Source organism: Podarcis melisellensis, assembly GCF_964234715.1.
Source record: "Podarcis melisellensis genome assembly, chromosome: 11".
NCBI classification, from domain to species: domain Eukaryota; kingdom Metazoa; phylum Chordata; class Lepidosauria; order Squamata; family Lacertidae; genus Podarcis; species Podarcis melisellensis.
The window spans coordinates 14,977,186-15,002,806 of NC_138543.1; the positions used below are offsets into that span (position 1 = coordinate 14,977,186).

At 46.0% G+C, this 25,621-nt stretch overlaps 1 long non-coding RNA gene across 3 annotated transcripts; it reads left to right on the forward strand.

Annotated features, from left to right (window-relative positions):
* The first annotated feature begins 680 nt into the window (after positions 1 to 680).
* LOC309380722 lies at positions 681 to 24,444 on the forward strand. Of its 3 annotated transcripts, XR_014173074.1 has the most exons (4): positions 681 to 814; positions 19,743 to 19,821; positions 22,133 to 22,217; positions 23,921 to 24,444. It is a non-coding gene; the product is annotated as an uncharacterized lncRNA (long non-coding RNA). The 3 variants fall into 3 exon arrangements; XR_014173075.1 differs by lacking the exon at positions 19,743 to 19,821 and having other exon boundaries at positions 22,110 to 22,217; XR_014173076.1 differs by lacking the exon at positions 19,743 to 19,821.
* The last annotated feature ends 1,177 nt before the right edge of the window (positions 24,445 to 25,621 follow it).

Consider the following 25,621-nt stretch of genomic DNA (forward strand, 5'->3'; position numbering starts at 1 on the left):
TCCAAACTTTTCATGTTTCATTTCTTTTAAGATATACATTATTTAGTGAACAGTAATTCAGATTCACTAGCAAACTGGAGGTTCAACTAACCCATTTCCAGTCCTGGGAGGAGCAAGCAAGCGTTTGCACGACACACCTATACACACTGCAGGTGTCGCAACACACAGTTTGGAAAGCTTTGCCTTAAATGAAGTCTGGACTCAGCATCACAGGGGAGCAACTGGTGACCTTCAAGAGAGCCAAAGCTACATGGGTGACCCCAGTCCCCTCACACCACATTTTCAGTGAGCAGAAGAAGAAATCCTACTTACATTTTTAACTTTATGAAGTTTCTCTGTAGAAAGGTGATTTAAAATACACAACCCTAACATATGTTTTCTACCTCCCTTAAACCCACATAAGATACTCCAACCCCATCCCTAAATATCAATCTAAAAATACACAAGGCTATGGGAAGCATTAAATAAAAGACGAATGAAAATGTGTAAATACCAAAACAAAATATAAATCCTCTTCTCCTCTCTCACACACCCATGGACACACTCTCACACTGCTCCTACCGCTCCTGACTCCTGGACTGGACACCTCTGGTTTGTGACCTTTAAGCCAGAATTGAAAAAGATGTCACAAAGGAGGGCAGCTCACTGTTACCTTGACAACCCACCTACCTAGGCATTGCTCCTCAGTCTTCAAAGTTCTTCAGAACTTTGAGGCACCTGATAGTCTGTCTGAAACATCTTGTTGAAACATCTCTGTGTCTTTCCAAATGCGAGGTGGTTCTTTTTATGAGATTCAGAAGCAATACAAACACAAGTGACTGAGAAAATTAAAGATTTTATTCTAAACAGCAAGCATTATATGCATTACCAAGCAAGCACTTCGATCTGCCACTGGGAAGCCCTCAAGAAGTGGTGAAGTGACCCCCCAGGTTGTACGACCCCCTGACCATGAGTTTGTACACGCGCATCTGAGGTATGCATCAAAATCATCTAATTTATAGATTATTGATATCTAGCTGTTATTGCTTGCCCAACTGCCTACATGCAGATTATTCATTAGCTAGCCCCCTCTTCCAATACCGCACGTTCCTCCAAACAATGTCTAACATCAAAGAAGGTCAGAAGGTACCCTGCATTATCGCTTCTTCCTTCCACCAGATTATACATTAAAGGTTGCTCTCAGCTATCAAAGGGCAGAACAACAGATAGAGGGGAAGTAAACAGAAGCAGGAAGAGATGACCATGTCAGATCACTTATCTCCTCGAAATACAATTGACTTCTGGAAAAATTGCCCTACACCCTGTTCATATTCATATCTCCATTTCAGATTACAGTGGTGCCTCGCAAGACGAAATTAATTCGTTCTGCAAGTTTTTTCTTCTTGCGAGTTTTTCGTCTTGCGAAGCACAGTTTCCCATAGGAATGCATTGAAAATCAATTAATGCGTTCCTATGGAGACCGCTTGCCAGGCTGGCGGTGCGGAGAAGGGCTTTTCTCCCCACCGCAAGCCTTCAGGACAGGTACGGGAACAGAGGGGAAGGCGCGCAGCGCTTCTCCTCTGTTCCCGGGGCTTGCGGTGGGAGGAGGGTTTTTCCTCCCCACGCCAACATTCAGAACAGCATTCTGAAAGTTGGCAGTGGGAAGAAAAACCCTCCTCCCACCGCAAGTCTTCAGGACAGCCATCCGAAGGCTGGCGCGGGGAGAAGGTCTCTCCGCCCCACCGCCAGCCTTCGGAGCAGCCATCCCAAGTCTGGCGCGGGAGGAGGTCTCTCCGCCCTAACGCCAGCCTTCGGAGGAGGTCCGAGGACAGTGGGGAAGACGCGCTGCGCTTCCCCACTGTCCCGGAGATTTCCCTATGGGCTTTCGTCTTGCAAAGGAAGCCCATAGGGAAATTCGTTTTGCGAAGCACCTCCAAAACGGAAAACCCTTTTGTCTAGCGGTTTTTCCGTCTTGCGAGGCATTCGTCTTGCGGGGCACCACTGTATCCTGATTTCTAAGAGAACTACCCCAATCACCTTTTAAATATAATATGAAATGCACACCTCCCAGGTTTAGGGATGTTGATAACACAGCATTAGGCAATCTGATTTACAAGCAGGGAGTCCCAGATTCAATCCCTATCATCTCCAGGTAGGGACAGTGCTTTTTTCTTTAAAAAAAATGTTTAGGGGTACTCTCCTTTTGACTCAAGAAAATCACCATTTTATAGTTCAAATCAGGGAGAATAAGTAGAGTAAATGGACCAAAGTACAAAGATTCATAAAATGTTTAGGGGTATGCATACCCCTGCATTCCCCCAGAAAAAAAGCAGTGCTTCTATGATTCTATTGTTTTGATGGGGTGATGTTAGACACTAGAATCACAAGGAATCGTCCAAACATTATTCAGCTATGAAAAGCTCTTGTCTGGAAATTTGCTGAAATATTTCTGTTAAGAAATTATCATTTTCTTCCATATCAATAACTTTTATTTATTGATGTGGAACATTTTTAAATCCTGCCTCTGAGCGTAAAACATCCAAGGCAGCTAATCTTGCCAGCACTGAGCAATCAAGATCTTCACTGCTGTTGAATATTGTATTGGAAGGCAGTCCTGTTCAGGGAAGTTTTTAATGGCAGTTTTGTTTTTCATTGTGCTTTTAATACAAGGTATGACCGGAAAGCTCAGTGAATGGTCACAGAAATTGGACAGTGAGAAATATTTGAACATAAATACGTTACAGGCCTTCAAAGCAGGCCCCCACAGATACAATGCACCATTGACAATATTTGTAGAAACTTCTGGAGAAGTCATCTTCCCGAACTGCTTTCAGTTCCCTCATCACAGCAGCTTGGATGTGTGAAATGTTGGAAAATCTGTGCCCTTTCACTGCAGATTTCAGTTTTGGGGGGAAGAAATCTGGTGGGGCCAGATCGGGAGAATATGTAGGGTGGGTGCGATGCTTGGGAATCGGATTCAGAGGCTGAACCTGAGGAATGGCAGCCTGCACAGGAGTCCCTGCCTCCAGGATTAGCTGAGCTGGGGCTTGAACCTGAAGGGTCCTCACCTGTGCCGGATCCTCAGGTGCAGGCACCAGCTAAGTCTGCTCTGGCTCTGGAGGTGATGGAGGTCTCATTGCCTGCAGGTGCTCTACTCTCAGCCCTGTCAGGGGAAGCCGAGGTTGCCTCTGGGATGGTAACCCTCCAGCCTCTCCTGAGCTGCAGAGGCTCAGGGCAGAGAGGCGGAGGGAACTAAGTTCCTGCAGGAGGAGTGCTCACCTCCAGGCCAGGAGAGGTGAGTCACCTGTGGACTGGGGCCACCCTATGCCTCAGGGCAAATAAAAGCCAGCCAGACCAGTCCCAGGTTGCGGGAGCAACATTGTTGGCAGCCTGTTCCTGACTGCACCCTGTCCTGCTCTTCTGCCAGAGTTCCTGACCTCACCCGACTCCCTGCCTTGGACCCCGCTTCAGCCTTGACGGACAGCCTCCATACCACACCCTTGACCTCGGACTGGACTTGGACCACACCACACGGTAACCCCCTGGGACCAGCACAGTGGGACAACTCAGTAACCTCAGTAACAATTTCACGTGGAATGTGCAATTCTTCCACCACCGTTCAGATGGACAAACACCAATCCCACATCAATAACTCATGATCTCTGTTGACATTTGCCGCTGTTCTGCTCATTGACGGTCTGCCAGACTGAGGGTCATCTTCGATGGTTTGCCGCCCGTCACTCAAACACTCAAACCGCTCATACGCTATCTTTCGAGTTACAGCTTCATCTCCGTACACAACTGTCAGCATTTTGTGGGTTTCTGATGCCGATTTACCCAGTTTGAAACAGAGTTTCATATTGACTCTCTGCTCCATTTTCAATCGCAACGCACTGCACTATTAACAGCTACAAAATGCTATTGCATGAACATAGACCTGTCAACAAATGCCAAGACACATGGACATATGTTAGCTAAGATACGGGCGAACGCCTCCCTCGTGTCTCTGCGAATCCGGCAATTCCCATTATCACATACAGCGGTGATTCACCCTACTTTTCAGTCACACCTTATATTTTGTTTGGAGCTGCCCAGGGTGGCTGCGGCCACCCGGTCAGATGAGCGCCATATAAATAATAAAATTATTATTGTCAGGACTGCCTCCAGGTCCCAGCTCACAGAGGACCAACGCCCAGTTGATTTAATGTACAAAAGTCTTTATTGAAGTTTAGTTTCCATTTCAAACCCCAGAGCGTGCAGCCCTACGTCTTGACTTCAGATCGGCGAAGTCCCCTCTGAATCACTACCCCTTCCGCACCAGTTTAAGATCCTGGCCCGGCTCCACCTCCTCCGCTGTTCTTTCCTCCTCTGGGTCCTTCTGCCCCCTGGGGTTTCCTCCCTTCTGGACTCTTCTGACGCTGACCCTCCTGAGTCTTGCCCTTCCTTCCGGCGGGCTTTAGGACCTGGCTCCCCCTCCGGGCTACCTGCTGTGCCGCTCGGCTGTACATTTGAACTTGGCGTGCCCGCCCAGCTGGTAACCTTCCTCCTGACCGTTCCCCCGCTCTCCGATGTGGCCGTGGTCAACCCTGACTCATCTCCTCTCGCTGGTGGCGAGAACACTGTTCCCGATTCCTGGGACTCCTCCCCCCTACTGTGCTCTGGTGGGGAAGCTGGTCCTCATTTCCAGCTGCTGCTCAAGGAGTCCCCGCTGGCCCCTTCCTTCTGGGGCTTCCCCTTTGGCACCCCCCTCGCCCTGGCCATGGGCGCTCCCTTCTGTGAGTCTTCCGATTCGCTGGTGAGACTCGTGGAATCTCTCTGACCACTGTCACTGCCTACTCCCCCCTCGGATTCCTCCTCCTCGTTCTCCATTTGCTCCCTCTCCTGTGTTTCTGCTCCTGAACCCCTGACAATTATTATTATTATTACCCAGGAAAGAGGAAACGGCAGGCAGAAATAGGGGTATGTAGCTAATCCACAAAGCGTGTTCTCCCTAACAGAGAGCACGTGTTGCGGTTGGGGGAACAGGCCACTGTGTCATGACTAGGCAAATTTGGAAAACCCAAACCTGTAAAGGGTTAATTGGGTTGCTGGGGAATTTTAAGTGTTGCCAATTCGGAGGAGGGGTCAGAATCTATAAATATAGGAGCCAGACGTTGGGAAGTCCTCTTGGCTGTTTTGCAACGGATCAAGGAGCACCTTGTACCTGAGACGGTTGTATTTGGGCCTTATTTAATTTACTTCTTAGCTTTGCTTTCTCATCCCTGGTTTTTCCTCCCTTCCCCCCTTTTTACTCTCCCCCTCCTGCTTCTTCCTTACTTTCCTTTACTCCCTTTCTTGTTTTTTATTCAACCCCCCCCCCCCGTTTTATTTAAAAGACTATAGTAAGAGGAGGACAAGGCTGTGGGTGGGGTCCCCCCCCGGCCTGGGGGAGGCTTTGCTTCCCCGCTCCTGAGCCCCGAGTCAAGGTGGGAGCCCTGTGATTGTTTAGGGGTGGGGAGTGTCCGCATGGTTGCGTTGTGCCCGCTTGTGCCTCCCTTCTGCCCTTGCGCTTGTTCTGCGGCTCTGTGGCTGTGGAGCACGGCTGAAACCCCCCCTGACCCCCTCTCCTAAAGGCACCCCCCATCTGGCGCGCTTTTAACCTCACCTGTAAGAGGGGCTTAATTCTTCGGCCCGCGGTCGCCGCGGCCTCCGTTGAGCTCCCGGGGCTCCTTTTCGGCTCAAGAAAAAGAAGTGGGGGCCTTTTGGCGATAGTGCGGCTGGCGCCAGCTCTTTCTGACCTGGGGAGCGCGTGCTTCGGGGGGGAGCGATTGGAGGGTAGCGGAGGGCGCGCGAGGCCTGCACGGGCCTTGTAGGCCTCGGCGCGGCCTGTATTTCCTCTCACGATTTTTCGCTGTCTCACTGAGGCCCTCCATTTTGACTGCACATGGAGTGGATAGTGCTGGATATTCATTGCTTGCTTGCCGGCCCTCTAGTGGCCGTTAGGGGTTATTGCTGCTGGTTCGCTCACGAGCTCCCCCAGTGGCTCAGTCGGTATTGCAGCTTCCCCTGTTTTGCTGGCCGGGCCTTGTAGAGCCACCTGCTGGCTGGCTGGAGCTGTGCACCATTTTCTCATTACTGGATGAGAAACATTTAATTCTGCCTTGTATACTTGAATTTGTTTTTCTCTTGGGCTATTTAGCTCACTGGTGACTCAGTTTAATACTGCACCTCCACTAATTAAATTTATGCTGACTTCCCCCATCCTGTTTTCTGTTGGTTGGCTGGAGGAGGCATACTGAATTTATACTCAGGAATTAGGGAGTTTGATATTGTTTTTTCTTTAATCATTGGTAATTTAATTTAAGTCTCCAATTAGGTACTAGTTATTTACCTTGTTGGTTCATCTCTGAAGTTACCCATTGGAGCGACAGCAGCTCTTCGGTGGGGAAGGTGATTGATCAGCTACTTCTACCGTAGTTCCACAACTTTTTCCATTTTCCCATTTTTATTTATTTTATTTTTTAATTTTATTTTTATTTTATTTATTATTATTAATTTTTATTTATTTATTTATTTTTGATTTTTGTTTTATTGCATTACTTGACTTTCAATTTTGTCTCCAATATAGCAGGCATGGCTCCAAAGAAGGATGCAGCCCGCCCTGGCACATCTACCTCTGCAAAACGGCCAATCCGAGGTCCATCTCAGGCGCTGCGCTCACCTGCTTCGATTCAGCCAGTGGAGCGGGTCCAGTCCTTTGTGGCAAGCATGGCTGGTGATCCAGTAGCTTTGTCTCGCTTTGCGGCCCAGATGGATGGTTTTCTTCAACAGTGCTCCACTCTGCCGTCCACATCGGCAGGGCCGCCTCATCCAATTGGAGCGTCGTCGCCGGTTTTATCATCATCTACTGATGATGGGAGAGAAGGATTGGCAGCTGGGGGAGGGGAGGATGAATCCCAGTTAACCCAGCAGCTGTACTTACCTGCTGCACGTGGTCGGGTGCGGAAGTCACGTTATGCCTCCAGGAGAGCCTCGGGGGGAAGGGTCCATTCGGTGCCTTCTTCCAGGCGGGGTGGGGTTGTGCTGCCTCAGGCGGAGGCAGCGTCTGTTTCTGGCCTCTCACGTGTTGTTTCTTCTTCGTCAGCACCAGGTCTTGCAGGGCAAAATTGCGATTCTGAGTCTTCTATTGAAGACAGCTTACCAGTTCCGGCCAGGAAGTCTTCGGGCGGAAGGCGTCGCCGCAGGAGATCTTCCTGAAAGCATGCCAAACGAAGGAAGGATGACTCTTCTACCTCCTATACTGGTACGTCATCTTCTAGCTCTGATGATGAGGCAGGTAACGCGCTGGAACTTTACTGGGGCTTTGGAGAAGCGGATTCGGGTCTTCCCAGGTGGGCTTGGGAGCGTAGGTCCAACACACATCGCGCCAGGTATGGCGCCGTTCAGGAGTGTAGGGACGGCGTTTTGGTACCTGACATTAAGGTGTCTACCAATTCTGCCAGAGACGTCATTCCTGGTCTGCACTTGCCTTCCAAATTACGTTCTAGGATATTAAATGGCCGTTATGTGGACATGTTTAAGTTGGCCCCACCTTCGGAAGACCAGGAGAGAGGTACCTCCTCCAAAAAGCGCCCTGCTGCTTCCGCTACAGACAGAACTTTCGAGCTGTGGCTCGACTGTTTCCAGGTCTTTGCTGGAGTGGTTATGCTGGCTTATCCTAGGAGATCTCATCATTTAATGGTTTATTTATCCATCGTTCGCTTTGCATTCACTAAAGCTGGTGAAAAAGCTGCGTTGAAGTATGATGAGAACTTCAGGCGCCGTGCAGCCAGAATTCCATCTGCACGCTGGGATCGTAAGGATCTTGACGTGTGGACCACCTACGTGGCCCCACTCATTGATAAAAAGGTGCCTGAGCAGCAAAAGATCAGGCTAGGGACCTTTAAATCTGGCCGTCGCTTGTTCTGCTGGGACTTTAACAAAGGTTCCTGCCAGCGTCCGTCCGGGGTGCAAGTTTGCTCACATGTGTGAGAGGTGCAATGGCTTGCATCCTGCTTCTTCGTGTTTTGCAGGTAGGCGGCCCTTTCGTGGTGGAAAAGGGGGTTCCCAGCAACCCCCTAAGCCCACCCCCGCCGCCTCAACCTCAGGAACGGGAAAATAGTGCATTGACCTCATTAGCTGTTACTCCTGTTCGTCTGCAGGCTTTGCAGTTTTGGTTGCAGTCTTACCCCAATAGGGATGCTGCACGTTATTTGAGTAATGGTTTTTCATTGGGTTTTAGGATTCCGGTAGCCATGCCCCCCGTGGCACGGAATCCTGCTAATCAAAAATCTGTTCGTGAGTTACCTCAGATTGCACGTAAGAAGATTGCAAAAGAGGTGGCCATGCAGCGTATGGCTGGTCCTTTTGGCGCCCCCCCCCTTTCATAATTTGCATGTATCCCCATTGGGTATCGTGCCGAAAAAAGCGCCAGGTGAATTTCGTCTGATTCATAATTTATCACATCCCATGGGCACGTCAGTCAATGACGTTATCCCTCCGGAGCTTTGCTCGGTGAAGTACGCATCTCTTGACCAGGCGATCAAGATGATCCGGAAATTTGGCAAGGCTGCCTTATTGGCAAAGTGCGATATTGAGTCAGCCTTTCGCCTTCTGCCAATTCACCCAGAAGATTTTTGGCTGCTGGGTTTTCAGTTTGAGGGCAAGTATTATTTTGACAAAGCTATGCCCATGGGATGTTCAATTGCTTGTGCTGCTTTCGAATCCTTTAGTACTTTTTTGGAGTGGGCCCTCAAATCAAAGTCAGGTCTGGGCGGAGTCACTCATTATTTGGATGATTTTTTACTGGCCTCGGCCTGTGATACTGGTGAGTGCGCGGTGCTGCTTCAAGCATTCGCCGATCTCACCCAGGAGCTGGGAGTGCCGCTGGCTGCGGACAAGACTGAGGGTCCTTCGACTAGGCTTACTTACCTGGGTATCCTTTTGGATACGGTTGCTCAAACTTCCAGCTTGCCAAGTGACAAGCTGGTAGCTTTGAAGAAGGTGATAGAGGAATTACTTCCTCTGAGGAAGGTGTCTCTTAGGCAGCTACAGTCATTGTTGGGACACTTGAATTTTGCCTGTAGAGTGGTGGCGCCTGGGCGCCCCTTTTGTTCTCGCCTGGCTCGGCTCACTTCAGGGTTGAAGGCCCCGCATCATCGGGTGCGCCTTTCTAGGGAGGTGAAGGCCGATCTGTCCATTTGGTTGGAATTCCTTGAGGAATTCAATGGGGTTTCATTATGGCAAGATACTTTGAACTTGCATAATGACTTCCAGGTACAGTCTGATGCTGCGGGTTCCCTTGGCTTTGGGCTTTATTGGAAGGGTCGTTGGTGTGCTGAGCGTTGGCCGACGGATTGGCAGGGGGGAGAGATTACGCGGGACCTAACTTTTCTCGAGTTTTTTCCCATTGCAGTTGCAGTGCATTTGTGGGTCGAGGAGTTCAGGAACCGTCGTGTCTGCTTCTGGACTGATAACCAGGCGGTGGTGACAGTGTTGGCCAAGCTGTCGTCACGCTCCCCCCGGGTGTCGGCTCTTTTGCGGGTTTTTGTGTTGCACTGCTTACGTTTTAATATAGTCTTTTCAGCACGTTTTATTCCCGGGGTGTCTAACGAAATTGCTGATGCTCTGTCCCGTTTTCAGATGGAGCGGTTCAGACTCCTGGTTCCAGAGGCTCGGATACGTCCGGAATATTTCCCGGAACATCTCTGGAACCTTGGCAGCAATTAGTTTTGCAGGGAGTAGCGGCATCGGTTTCCCCTTCTACCCTAAGATCTTACACAAAAGTATGGGATGATTTTGTAGCATTTTTGCGGCAGTCTGCTGGCGAAGGGATGGGGGTTCCACCCACATCTTCGCAGGTGCTAAGATAATTGGCACATTTATTTCAACTGGGCAGGGCAGCTAGGACGATTAGGATGCAAGCTGCCGCTATAGCATTTTTCTGCAAGGTATTCTTTAATAAGGATCCTTGTGCGAAATTTATTGTTCGTAAAGCCCTGGAAGGTTGGAGTAGACTCTGTCCTTCCCTCCCAGGAAACAGGCAACCCATATCTTTTAGCATGTTGTGCGGAATGCGCAAAAAACTACGGGTGGTGTGTTGGTCTGGGTATGAGGCTTGCCTGTTTTCAGCTGCCTTTTCGATTGCCTTTTTTGGCGCCCTGAGAGTGGGGGAAATAGTGGTGGAAAGTCATAAGGATGGCCGTAGTCGAGGTCTTTTGATACAGGATGTGCATCTGTCTCCTGATGAACTACAAATCATTATTAGGCATTCAAAGACTGATCAAAAAGGTAGAGGTGCCCTCATTCGTCTCCCAGCTACGGGTGAGGCGGGCCCTTGCCCTGTAAAGGATGTCAGGAGGTACCTGGCCTTGCGCACCCACGGGGATGGGCCTTTGCTTAAGCATGAGGATGGGTCCCCCCTTTCACGGCAACAATTTGCGAAGGTGATGCGAAAAGCAATTCTGGCGGGTGGCGGCAGGCCAACTGACTTTGCTCCCCACTCATTCAGGATTGGGGCTGCCACGACGGCAGCACACTGGGGCTTGTCAGCAGCCAGAATAAAGGAATTGGGCCGCTGGAAATCGGATGTGTTCCGTGGTTATATTCGCTAGCTTGGCTGACATTGTTTTGTTTACCCATCTCAGGTGTAGCGGCTGTACGTATATGGATGGTGGGACACAGCATCGTCCACTGGGCTGGTGTCGCAGCACGGCAGTCGGGATTGGGTCCAGGTCTCGGCCTTCCTCGGCATATTCAGTTGTCCTGGCTGTCCAGAAGGGGAATGCGCTGGTCGGAGCTCCTGCCTCGGATTCGGAGGCAGTTGTGGTGGGAAGGTCCCCCATCAGCCATTGTGGTACAACTGGGTGAGAATGACCTGGGTACTATGGACTGTTTTTCCCTGCGTGCTGCAATTTTGTTGGACTTGGAGACGCTGCAGGCAATGGTGCCAACAGCAAAAATTTTTTGGTCAAGGCTGCTACAACGGCGTGCTTGGAGGGGCAGTCGTTGCCCAGCCGCCATGGAGAGAGCCAGAAAGCGCATTAACTCCGCAGTGTCGAGGAAGATCGCGGAGCTAGGCGGAGATGTGATTTTTCATTCTGAGATATCATCTCAGAAGCCATCCTTTTTCCGAGTTGATGGCGTGCACCTCTCTGCTTCGGGTAATGAGGCATGGCTAGGTGCGGTGGTGTCCAAGCTGAGGTCTTGGCTGGGGCTGTGAGTGGTTTGGCGGTGAGCTGGAGTGCTCCTTGGCGGTTAGGCATTGGTTAATTGGTTCTTGGAGGGGTAAGTGCCTATCCCTCCAAATGATGCGGAAAGGGAATTCCGTTAAAGGAATCCAGGGGCTTGCCATTCTTTCGTCCTTGTCCGTGGTGCCGGACTTGGGCCGTGCAAGCCCCACCGGAACATGAGGGTGAGAAGTGTTGGACTGATTCCCGGCCTCATTTCTCTCCCAATACTTGTTTCCCATGCTGGCTTCCGGTGGAGTCCGGAAGGGACCAGCTCTGTCCTTGAGGGGCAAGGACAGATAGTCAAACCAATGCCTAAGCAACCACTCACATTTTTTGTATTGAAATAAAGTTGTGGCCAAAATTATGCCAAAAACCTAAACAAAAATTGAAGTGTGAAGTGTGAATTTTTGGGGGGTGGCACTGTGGGACTCAACACGCAAATAGAGTAGATTCTTGAATTCCTTGAGCACTTGAGATTTTGCCATGTGATGCCAATAAAGGTTTGATGATAATGATGATGATTTTGCCCTTTGAACTGGAGTAAATCACTGTCCCCTGTATTATAAAGCAGTTTTCATGCTCTGTGATATAAAGGGTGATGGATTAGGTACTGCACTGTAACTGCTTCCTTTGGTTGCTGTAATGAAGATGTTTCAATCCTTTTAAAATAGCATATTATATTTGATTTTATTGCAATTGCTTCTGACAGCCTGCAATAATCTTTTTTAAAAATATAAAGACATGTTGCGGGTGCAGCCTGTTCATTGGCACACCTGTCTTCTGCTGATGTCCGAAATGTGAAGCCAGGAGACTGTCTGTCTCGTACAATTGCATTGCAAGCAAGTGGAAGTCATAAGCTTGGGTTCATGCTTAACAATGCAAACAGGAGCGCCCTCCACAATTTATTTATATATTGGTACAAATGTATTCTCCTGCCAACCTAGCAGTTCGAAAGCCCGTCAAAGTACAAGTAGATAAATAGGGACTGCTCCGGCGGGAAGGTAAAAGGCGTTTCCGTGCGCTGCTCTGGTTCGCCAGAAGCGCTTAGTCATGCTGGCCACACGACCCGGAGGCTGTCTGCACAAAACGCCGGCTCCCTCGGCCTATAGAGCGAGATGAGTGCGCAACCCCAGAGTTGGTCACGACTGGACCTAATGGTCAGGGGTCCCTTTACCTTTACAAATGTATTGATTGAAAAGAGGGTGAAAGTTTTTTTTTTCTCAATTGGAAAACAGCGTGAAGCTACTTTCCAAAATGTATAAGTTGTTGCTAGGACGGCATACTAAAGATGAAGAAGTTAAATCGGTGATGATACAATGGGCAAAAGATATTGGGCAATAGTATTCAGTTTTCATCTGGGGAAAAGTAATGGAGGGAGGGTTTAAAATTTAATGAGTTGAAAAAAAGAAGTTTAAAATAACGTTATGAAAAAACCAGAAGCTTTTTTACTAGGAAATTTAGATGCAGAAATACCAAAGGAGGAGAAAAGATTGTTTATGTATGTGACGACAGCAGCGCGGATACTACCAGCCCAGAGATGGAAAGAAGATAAAGTCCCGACCAGAGACAAATGGTTGATAAAGTTGATAGACTACGCTGAAATGGTGGAAATGATTGGGAAAATTAGAAACCAAGAAGACGGAAACTTTGAATGGGAAAAATTCTAAGAGAACACTGTAAACAACTAAAAACTTTGCCAGGATTTGAGTAACACTTGTAATGTATTAAAAGGGAAAAAATGGACTATTTTAAGAAAAATGGAGAAACTATATGACGCAACAGAAAAAGTGTGATAATGGAAACCATGGAGGGGTGGAGGGAAATCTAAAGATTCAGGAAATCCTAAATGTTGACGATTATGATTATTGTTCGAATACAAATGTATGTTGTAAAATTGATTTTTTTAAATTAAAAAAGGGAGGCAAGTGTTTTTCCCCCCAGCTAGAGTGAGGGCAGTTCTCATTTCGTCACATAGCCGATTCTGATTAGCTGTGTGATGCTTTATCTTCTGGGATCGCCTATGTCACAATTTGTAGAAAACAAATAGAAATGGTTAAAATGCTTCCACTTCAGTGCAAGAGAGGGCAGGATCAAAATAACTGTTCTTTTAGAAAATGCCACCCAAACCAAAGCGCTACTTTCAAGCCAACTTTTTCTAGACCTGGTTCAGACATGACACTAAACCACAGTTTAGCATTGCGTTTCTCATTCCCCTCCCCTTTGGCATGACCACAAATTGGAGAATGGAAGGATCCACTTCTGTTTCCAGAGCTCAAAGGGAAGCCAAGTTATGCACATGGTTTTGGGCCATGTGCAGAGTTCCAATGGAATCAAGCTTCTCAGTAACACCTGTGCCCACAACCTCATTTGTGGCTTACACTTGGAGGGAATCTAATATATACGTATATAAAAAACATAATTTTATCGGTATGCCACCTTTGCGCAGGTCAAACCATGGTCAAGGCATCTTATGACATGAAAAGAATACAGAACTAAAGCATAACATCCACGACCAGAAAGAAGAGGAATATCAAGAAGACTGGAAGAAATTTAAAGACTATTTGAATAGAGATTGCAACATTGAAAATTAGAAGTTACCTGAAAGTATCAATTAGGCCTAGGATTAAATTAGGATTTAATTATTAAATGAGATTTAGAAGGTTAAGAAAAGTTAAGAAACTTGACTATAATAGGAATATTGTTTTTGAATAATGATATTGGAAAACTGCTACATTTAGTTACAAGGAAATTCAGATGGGAGGGACTGGAGTAAGTCAAGTAATATGTTTATGAGGCTGGAAGTTTAATCAATTATTAATTTGTATTGTGTTTGTATACTTGTTGTTATATCTTTTGTTGTTATTTGCTTTATTTTTTTTCCTATTCTTTCTTTATTGGTTTTTTAGTATGTGTTATATTTGTAAGAAACCTAATAAACATTATTGGGGGAAAAACACATAACTACAGCATAACAAAAGCAGTCATAAACCATAAATCAGACATTAACAAATACAAAACCAAACTGAACAATTCCCACATAAATCACAACAAAATGTAAAATAAAGATACAAAAAACCAACAGCAACATCTCTCACCCCCCCCCAAAAAAACCAATATTCCCACTCAAGAGTCTGTTCAGCAGCCTCAGCTTTTGTAGCTGGAGTCAGTCAAGGCCCCACCTTCCAGGCCAGGTAGGAAAAGGCCCACAAGGAAAGTAACAAGTCTTCCAGGATTTGCAGCCAATATTGAGGCATGTGTCAGAGCAATCATTTGGATGCTATTTTAATTTATGACAGCTTTCAAAACACAGGTGGCCGTTTCATGCAATAGCTTAATGCATGGAGGAGCCAAGTGCATGCAGTGGTTTGTGCAATGTTCTTCACCGGAGGCCTTTTTAAAAAACCAGGACCGTCATATTACCGTCATAGTGTATGCACCAAACCTGTATCTAAGCATGGAAATGTTTCCAAATTTTAATTCAGTTTTTAAAAAATGAATGTGTATTTTAAAGCTATGTCTAAAGCCTTCTTCTTCTTCTTCTTGTTCTTACTTGTAGCCAAGTAAGATTGTCTTCCATGAACATGGTCTTAACAGTGAGTCCATAAGTGACTGTGGAGGCCAATTCTGGATCCACACGTCCTTCCACAGTGGGGACATAGGTTTCCGGGTGGGTGTTGATCGTGGTGAGGGTTTGTCAAGTGTGCCTTTCTCTTAGCACGTTTCTTGTCCTGAGTTCGAGTGTCTTCAAAGCCCATGACACCTTTGGTCTAGGCCGTTCTCCAATTGGAGAAGAAGAAGAAGAAGAGTTTGGATTTGATATCCTGCTTTATCACTACCCGAAGGAGTCTCAAAGCGGCTAACATTCTCCTTTCCCTTCCTCCCCCACAACAAACACTCTGTGAGGTGAGTGGGGCTGAGAGACTACAGAGAAGTGTGACTGGCCCAAGGTCACCCAGCAACTGCATGTGGAGGAGCGGGGAAACGAACCCGGTTCCCCAGATTACGAGACTACTGCTCTTAACCACTACACCACACTGGCTCTCACAGCCCAGTGTTTCACAATTGTTGGTGTTTATCCCACAATTGTTTTTTAAGATTTGCCTTCAGAGAGTCTTTAAACCTCTTTCGTTGACCACCAGCATTACGCTTTCCATTTTTAAGTTCGGAATAGAGTAGTTGCTTTGGAAGACGATAATCAGGCATCCGCACAACATGACCAGTCCAACAAAGTTGATGTTGAAGAATCACTACTTCGACATTGGTGATCTTTGCTTCTTCCAGTACACTGGCATAAGTTCGCCTACCACGTTACTAAAGGGATCATTGCAAGTTTCTCCATTTTGGATTCTTTGGTGTGCATCTTTGGACTACCAGAGTTTAGCCTTGTTCTGTTGGCGAAAGCCAATGCGGCAACTTTCAGTCAACGGAAACCCTTTGACTTTTTGCCTTTCCATTCTGACTGGGGAATGTACCGTATTTTTCGCCCTATAGGACGCACCGGCCCATAGGACGCACCTAGTTTTCAGGGGGTGGGAATCAAGTAAAAAAATATTATTCCCCCCCACACACACACACACAGTTCTGGGAGCAGTGGACAGGCTGCACGCAGCCTGTGCGCTACTCCAAGACCTTCTCCCTGCTTTTGTGGGAGGTGGCGGAAATCCCCCACCTCCCGCAAAAGCCCACAGGAGCACAGCGTGAATCCTGCGGGCTTTTCGACCAGGAGGGAGAAGGGACTGAAACGGCCAGTCAGTCCCTTCTCCCTCCTCTAGGAAAAGCCCCCAAGAGTGGTGCTCTTTAAAGGGTTCGCAGCTCCTGCGGGCTTTTCTAGGAGGTGGGGGAATTCCCCCCCCCCGTAGAAAAGCCAGCAGAAGCCGCGGAGCCCCTTTAAAGAGCGCACGGCTTTTGCCTGCTTTTGTGAGAGGTGGGGGAATTCCCCCATCTCCCGCAAAAACCCACAGGAGGCTTGGAGAGTAGCAGGAAGGCGTCGCACGCCTTCCTGCTGCCCCCCATCCTCTGGGGCGGGCGATGGGGGAAGCGCTGCTTTCCCCACCGCCAGCCTCAAAGAGCAGACTCTCCTGGCTTCAGCGGAAGCAACACGAAGCCTCTGGAGCGCAGGCTTCGGAGGCTTCGCGTTGCTATCGCTGAAGCCAAGGAGCCTGCATTCGCCCCATAAGACACACACACATTTCCCCTTCATTTTTGGAGGGGGGAAAGTGCGTCTTATAGGGTGAAAAATACGGTAATTCTCGTGAGTTTATTGGTCCCTTTTGTGATGCCACTGGATGACTATGGAATGGGCAATTTGGAAGAAAGCCCTGGGTAGTAAATATATCGGGTGATTTAAGAAGCTAAAATATCATAACAGAAATTATGGCTGTACCACAGGAAATATATTATTTCTGGTTTCCTGGCCAGCTAGTATAAAATACAAAATACATTTATGTTTTTCTATCGGTTCATAGTTGCTCTGTCAGGCAAGCCTTTGGCTTTTAACAACACACATGTGATTAGGCAGATAAAGAGATCATGAGGCAGAAAATAGATCTTAACAGCTGATTCCAGATACTCATAAGTGTGTTTAATAACCTATCATTTGATATCCCATGGTTATAGCAGCCATTAGCTTGACACTCTGGGATTATTTAAGAAATTGCCGTTATTAAAAACGGGCAACTGAAAAGTGAGACATATTTATCTCTTAGTTTTACGCACAAGCAATTAATTGGTCTAAATTATACTTGGTTCTAATGCTGGGGCTTATTTATAGTGCGGCTGAGGATTTATTGCTTTGCTCTGCTTCCTGGAACATATCACTGGCCAAGTTTGGGCATTCTGTGTGATTATTATAGCTATTTTGCAAAATGGTGAAGGAGAGAGGAGTGTCCAGAGCTCTAGGAGGTTTTATTTCATTACATTTTAGATTTATAACATGTTTTAACCACCTAGGCTAAGAGTGGCTAACAACCTTATAAAGAAAACTAAAGCTATTGTTTATTTAAATCCCACTAAAATAACGCTTACTTGTCCTCAGCCAGTAAGGTCTATTTCACACAGTTGGATTATTCGTACAATAAATGTGGACCACACATCTTTCATTGAGTTTATATTGCATCCCAGCACACAACTGCAGTATTCTTCTGCTCATTGAGTAGCGAACATGGTGCCCTCCATATGCTTTGGACTACAACTCCCATCATCCTGGCCATTGACCATGCTGGTTGAGACTTCTGGAGAACATCACATTGACTTCCTCTACTCTACTTCCACACTGGGTTTTTTGTTTTATTTTATTTTAATTAGATACCGCCCTATACCAGGAGGTCTCAGGGCTGTTCACAGAAAAGATCACAATATATAAAATCAAAATAAGAATAATAACCCAATAACACCCCCCACACACACACAAAAAGAGCCACATTTTAAAAGGGTATAGGATGTCAATCAGATCAATCAAAGGATTGGTTAAAAAGGAACATTTTTGCCTGGTGCCTAAAGGTGTATAGTGAAGGCGCCAGGCGAACTTCCCTGGGGAGAGCATTCAACAGACGGGGGGCCAATGCAGAGAAGGCCTCTTCTCATGTTGCCACCCTGTGGACCTCTCAAGGAGGAGGCACATGAAGGAGGGCCTCAGAAGATGATCTCAGGGTCCAGGTAGGTTCATATGGAAAGAGGTGGTCCTTGAGGTATTGTGGTCCTGAGCCATTTAAGGCTTTATAGGTCAAAACCAGCACTTTCAATTGGGCCTGGAAATTAATTGGTAGCCAGTGCTGTCGGACCAGGATCAGTGTAATATGCTCAAACCGTCTTGCTCCGGTGAGCAACATGGCCACTGAATTCTGCACTAGCTGAAGTTTCCAACCATCTTCAGAGGCGTATAACACATTGCAGCAATCTAACCTTGAAGTTACCAGAGCATAGACAACAGTAGTTAGGCTATCCCTGTCCAAATAGGGGCGTAGCTGGGCCACCAGTCGAAGCTGATGGAAGGTACTCTGGGCCACTGAGGCCACAATTGAATATAGTTCTGCCAGTGTCACATGCCCATCTTGCAAAAATCTCCAATGGTCACAGAATAGCCTAGTGGTTGTACAGTATAGTTCATGGCACTTGAATGTGGCCTAATGTAGTATATTTGTGGGATACAGGTTTGCAAAGATGATTACTGATATTTAATCCTGAACCCTGCTAGTCATTGACTGGCTCCACTTTGGTTGGTTTGTCTTTCCAAATACGCCTCTGGAAATGATCTGTGGTTTGCTTGTGACCAACAAACTAGACTATGAAACCATGGTTTGAAGGCAGCTTATGAATCTTGACTTGTGTTAACCGCAATGTCATGTCACATGCCAACACACTATCCTGGCTTTATCTTAGTTTCATAGAATTGTAGAGGTGAAAAGGACCACGTAGTGCAGAAATTTTTCACCCAAGGTGGGGCTCGATTCCATGAGCCTGAGATTAAAAGTCTTATGGGCTACTGAAGGAGCTAATCTTATTTTTGTGCCCTGTCTCACCTGGGTATAGAACATGGGAATGCTTAAAAGACAAGATCCACATTAGGCAAAACAAGGTATGGTTACTTTCCTTGTGTATAAAACTGTTGCTTGGTTTGTTCCACCAACCATGGTTTAAAACAAAGCTTAGCATTATGTGAAAACACAACCACTATGGCGTCTGCTCTCTTCTCCACTTCTAAATATGTCTCAAAGTGTTTGAGCAGTGGAGCGTTCAACTTTGTTGAAAGTTCTCTGGCTAAATAACTGGCAGTCAAAGTGTCACATTTAGTGTGCCGACAACACGAACAAGAATTATGCTGCAGTATATTTTTATTTCCTTCTAGCCCATAATGATGTCTCATTATAATTTTACTTTCATGCATCGTGTTAAATAAGCGAAAATTAATTTGCTCTTAATGCCGTTTTTAATAATGTCACATAACCAGTCCACTATAGATCCTCAATCACTGGGACAAAGTGCATTGGGCCAAATGTGATCCAGAGAGCAATGTTTTACCATGCAATTTGCCTGATCCAAATAATATCATTTCTGAAAAATACAGGCTGTTCACATGGCCCAGTTTTTTAGAAAGAAAAGTTGTGATTTTGCTGTTGCTTTTGAACCTTTCTTCATAGAAAGATGAGGGTAGCAACACTCTAATTCTGGTGTTATATACAGTGGTACCTCGGGTTACATACGCTTCAGATTACATATGCTTCAGGTTACAGACTCCACTAACCCAGAAATAGTGCTTCAGGTTAAGAACTTTGCTTCAGGATGAGAACAGAAATCTTGCTTCGGCGGCGCAGCAGCAGCAGGAGGCCCCATTAGCTAAAGTGTTGTTTCAGGTTAAGAACAGTTTCAGGTTAAGAACGGACCTCCGGAACGAATTAAGTACTTAACCCAAGGTACCACTGTATCAGTATATGTTCTAATTGAGATTGGTGATATACTTTTAACCTGTTTTGACTCTTATGGGTTTATCTGACTGTACTCTGCTTTTTTCCTTTAAAGTGGCATATAAATTAAATAACAACACCAAATCAAGATATGGTGCAAAGGGAAGGAGCAGCGTGTGACTGTACCAATCACGGTAATAAGACTACAACTCCTGAGTGTTAGTTATATAAGGAGACATGGGACATAGGTGGCGCTGTGGTCTAAACCACTGAGTCTCTTGGGCTTGCCGATTGGAGGATCGGTGGTTCGAATCCGCATGACTGGGTGAGCTCCTGTTGCACTGTCCCAGCTGCTGCTAATCTAGCAGTTGAAAGCACACCGGTGCAAGTAGATAAAAGAGGTACCACGGTGGCGGGAAGGTAAGCGGCATTTCTGGGCGTTCTGTTTTCTGTCACGGTGTTCAGTTGTGCCAGAAGCAGTTTAGTCCTGCTGGCCACCTGACCCAGAAAGCTGTCTGTGGACAAACGCCGGCTCCCTCGGCCTGAAAGTGAGATGAGCACCACACCCCATAGTTGAATTTGATTGGGCTTCACCATCCAGGGGTCCTTTAAAGGTAAAGGACCCCTGGCAGTTAAGTCCAGTCGCAGACGACCCTGGGGTGCAGCGCTCATCTCACTTTACTGGCCGAGGGAGCTGGCATTTGTCTGCAGTTTTTCCGTGTCATCTGGCCAGACTGACTAAGCCGCTTCTGGCGAAATCAGAGCAGTGCATGGAAACGCCGTTTACCTTCCCGCCGGAGCGGTACTTATTTATCTACTTGCACTTTTGGGTGTGCTTTCGTAAGCATTACTTACTTTTGAGAAAATATGCATAGGATTGTACTGTAAGTGTGCCTACCTGTTGGGTTGTATATATGGAGTTGTATCAAACTTAATTATACTGAGTGCTTTTTTCTGGGGGGTACGCAGGGGTACACACTGTCGAAAATCAAGCCTATATCGGGAGTAACTGGCAACTCTCCCAGGCACCCGGCTTGGTCTCCTATTGACCTCCCTGGCTGCATTCCCCAGCAAGATCCAGGCTAGGTTACGATTCTTCCCAAATGTAGAAAGAACACACCCCCTCCCTCCTGCTCCCCCGGCAGGGAAAAGGAGATAGACAGAAACGTATTTACATGCTTTTATTTATTTCTTTGCAGCATTGCAGAAAACATGTCTGTACTCTTCGAACTCCAGCAGTCAAGTGACAAAGATGTCCTGTACTTCCTGTACATACGTAAGAGGAAGAGCTCATATTACACTCTGAGCTTATTCCGGTGCATTGACCTGTGAACTGACTGTCCCTCTGTTTCCCACGGACAGTCCCAACATTCCATCATGTAATGCTTTCCAGCTAGCAGTTTGCAGCTGCATTGCATCCGTATCGTAACACACACACCCCCTAAACATTTTGCGAATATTTGTACTTTTGTCCATTTATTGTATTTATTTTTCCCGATACGGTGATTTTCTTGAGTTGAAATGAGAGTACCCCTAAACATTCTTTTTTGGGGGGTGGAAGCACTATACTCTGGATAAACCCATTTAAGTCAACAATTAGTTATAATGAATTTAAATTCACTTATTTCAATGGGTCTACTCATTAAGTCAGGTAAAACCCATACTCTTTATATGCAGCAATGGTATCATTGATACTGTCTTTCTCCCCCACCCCAATAAAAAAGCAAGAAAAGGAGCCCCATTGAGGGGGAAAGTCAGCATTAATCAATAAAGTTACAAATCAATATGTGCACCAAATTATAGTTTATAATCTTCCCAAATAAAACTTAAACTGCACTTTTCTTTTGGAAGTAAAGCTTGCTTTAAAGAAGTCCAGCAATAAAATACTGTATTTCATACATTAATTTACTGTTGCTTTTTTAAAAAATCCACAAGGTAATTTGCAAGCTTTTAAGTCACATTACAAAGTTAAATCATCTTGACTCTTTTTCATGTTTGCTGCAGGATGCATTAGTTTAACATTTCAGCCTACAGTACCGGTTGTTTATTAGAATAATTTTGAAGAACTACGAATATTTTATGCCAAGCAATGCAGTAAGATTATCAGAGGTTCAAAGCACAGCACTTTGTGTTCTGCTAATACTGGCTAATACTTACTGGCATGTGTCTCCTTGAAACTGTGTAATGTATTTATATCAGCTGTTGTTTTAGTGAATTTAAAAGAGGCATTACAGGAAGAAAATGTAATGTAAATTCTAAACAGTGCCTCTTGTGCTGCATTAAATTACTATGCTTGTCTGGTAGTAAACTTTTTTTTTCTCTCGGAGCGATGTGAAAATGATTTATAATTGCATTTATGTTTCAAATCTTTCGTTGAAGCATCCTTGCTATCTGGTGACTGTCTGCTGATATATAACTTACGGCCCCCAATTAAAATGTGCCATGCGTATAATTGCAGGGGAATATTTTATCATTTCTACAGGGTATTTCTGGTTCTGGTTTCAGAGCTTGACATCGCAGCTGGCAAAATGCTCAAGTCCATTGCAAAGGCTGGTGGGGGAAGCAAGTGCCACTTTACCAGTTCACCAAGGTAAGCACAACTTTGCTGAATAAACCAAACACAATGACCCAAAATGTAGTTTGGAAAACCTTGGAGGCAGCGAATCACAAGAGCAGGCGCCGGCAAAAATCACAACGCGGAGAAACCTGCAAAGCCAGCCGATGCCTCTGCAGAGCTCCATCCTTATTTCAGACATGATATATCAGTATAACACAATGTTTAGCTGGTGATATATCACGATGTTGAAAACCAGATATTGCCCAGCCTTACTGTTCCCCCCGACTTAGTTCCATCTTTATCTCAGACATTGTGATATATTGATATATCGCAATGTTTAGTCAGTGATATATTGTTGTAAACCAGATATCGTCCAGCCCCAGTCGTCATCATAGTAATGACCATATTTGAGTAGTAGTAGTAATAATAATAATAATAATAATAATAATAATAATAATAATAATAATAATTTATCATTTATACCCCGCCACTCTGGGCAGCTCCCAACAGAATATTAAAAACACAATAAAACATCAAACATTAAAAACTTCCCTGAAGGGCTGTCTTCAGATGTCTTCTAAAAGTCAGATAGTTGTTTATTTCCTTGACATCTGACGGGAGAGCGTTCCACAGGGTGGGCACCACTACTGAGAAGGCCCTCTGCTTGCTTCCCTGTAACCTCACTTCTCGCCATGAGGGAACCACTAGAAGGCCCTCGGCGCTGGACCTCAGTGTCTGGGCTGAACTATGGAGGTGGAGATGCTTCTTCAGGTATACTGAGCCGAGGCCATTTAGGAGTTTAAAGGTCTGCACCAATAGTTTGATTTGTGCTCAGAAACGTACTGGGAGCCAATGTAGGTATTTCAAGACCAGTATTATGTGATCCCGGTGGCCACTCCCAGTCAGCAGTCTAGCTGCCACATTCTGAATTAATTGTAGTTTCTCAGTCACCTTCAAAGGTAGCCCCATGTAAGCGCATTGCAGTAGTCTAAGGAATGACAGACCTACCCTTCCTTCCCTGGAGACATTTGTAGTTCAGTCATATATAAGTTGTCAGAATCAATTAGGTAGATAGATAATATCAATATGATGGGTTTTTTTAAAAAAGGGATTTAGCCATTACCCCAACTTCCTATGACAGATGATCAAGTCTATGCCTACATCTTACACTTATTTCAGTTCCTCCAATGCCTACCATTTTTAAGTGGATGACTCTTTTGGTTGGTAGCGTAGAACCCTCACCATGAGACAAATGTTCCTGCCAAGCTGTAAAGAGGATTTGGGGAGGGAAATGGAAGGAAATGTTTGATGCAAGGTGTAATGGGTACCGCAGAACTAACAATAGACCTGATCCTGGGATATTTGGTTTCGCTAATATGATCCAATTAAGCTGAATCAAAGCATCCTTGGGTTAATTTGCTCAAAGCCATTCCTTCGATGAGGAAACATTAAGTCACGGGTCTCCTTCTCTCTTTCTCTCTCTCCCTCTCTCTGCCAGCTGCCCATGCGGTTTTATAATCCAAAAAAGCAATGAGGTAGTGAATAACGGGATTACTTTTAGAGGTTAATAATTGGGTGATAGGAAAGTCTTTTGTGATGCTTTAGCACATGCCGAGTCATAACATTAAGGGCAAATTGTCACCAAGAAACTGGAAATAGTATTTTAGATTGGCCTCTTTTGTTAAATGTGTGCTTACGTGAATGTGGGATTGATTTTTTTTCTCTTTTTTTTGCAGGGAATGTGTGGACTCGCAGAGCAAAGTTATCTCCCTAAAGTGCAGGCTTCTTTTAATAGCCTAATTCGTGTTCCCAGCTTGGGTCCACTCAGTCCAGCCCCAGTTATGTTTTTAAATCGGGAGGGAAGTGTGCTGTGAGACTGCAGGGAAGGGATAAAACTCGCCATTTCGCATTCTTGGTGCCCAGCAGGTCTGTGTGTTCGTTCTGTGGAAGATTTGGCTTTCCATTTGCGACGGGAGCAACTGAGTGCTCTGCGGAAAGGCATTACCTTTTGAGAAATCTCCTTTGGCATCCCATAAAAAAAAGCTGCTTAAAGCTAGGCTGCTGAGAATCTGGCCAGTAAGAGTATTATTTTCAGAGAGGTCTCCTACTGGAGCGACATCCCTGTTCCAAAAATGGACTATTGTAGAGTTGGCTTAGTTCTTTGTAAGGGAAAGTGCCATGCTACTTAACTGTCCATGTCCCGCGACTCTGGAGTATGAACTCTTCTAAACTTAACTGTGTTCTGTGTCCATCTCCCTCTCCTCCCATGAGTTTGAATAATAATAATAATAATAATAATAATAATAATAATAATAATAATAATAATAATTTATTATTTATACACCACCCATCTGGCTGAGTTTCCCCAGCCATTCTGGGCGGCTTCCAATCAAGTATTAAGAACAGTACAGCGCTGAACAGGGCTGCCTTAAGATGTCTTCTGAATGTCATGTAGTTGTTTATCTCTTTGACATCTGATGGGAGGGCGTTCCACAGGGCGGGTGCCACTACCGAAAAGGCCCTCTGTCTGGTTCCCTGTAGCCTCACTTCTCACAATGAGGGAACTGCCAGAAGGCCCTTGGCGCTGGATCTCAGTGTCCAGGCAGAACGATGTGGGTGGAGACGCTCCTTCAGGTATACAGGACCGAGGCCATTTAGGGCTTTCAAGGTCAGCACCAATACTTTGAATTGTGCTCGGAAACGTACTGGGAGCCAATGCAGATCTCTCAGAACTGGTGTTATGTGGTCCCGGCGGCCACTCCCAGTCACCAGTCTAGCTGCCGCATTCTGGATTAATTGCAGTTTCCGGGTCACCTTCAAAGGTAGCCCCAAGTAGAGCGAGTAGTCCAAGCGGGAGATAACTAGAGCATGCACCACTCTGGCAAGACAGTCCGCGGGCAGGTAGGGTCTTAGCCTGCGTACCAGGTGGAGCTGGTAGACAGCTGCCCTGGACACAGAGTTAACCTGCGCCTCCATGGACAGCTGTGAGTCCAAAATGACTCCCAGGCTGCGCACTTGGTCCTTCAGGGGCACAGTTAGCCCATTCAGGACCAGGGAATCCCCCACACCCACCCGCTCCCTGTCCCCCCAAAACAGTACTTCTGTCTTGTCAGGATTCAACCTCAATCTGTTAGCCACCATCCATCCTCCAACCGTCTCCAGGCACTCACACAGGACCTTCACCGCCTTCACTGGTTCTGATTTAAAGAAGAGGTAGAGCTGGGTGTCATCTGCATACTGATGAACACCCAGCCCAAACCCCCTGGCTTAGGGCCACACTCTCTTAGGGGCCCCCAAAAAATTAAAGGGAAAAAAACCTGGATGCACATTTCCAAAATAAAAGATAAAAACAAATAAAATAAAACCTACATACAGCAACAGTGTTGTGTGGGCTCCTATTTGTTATGTGCAAATGGCTTTAGATACCTATTAGGTCC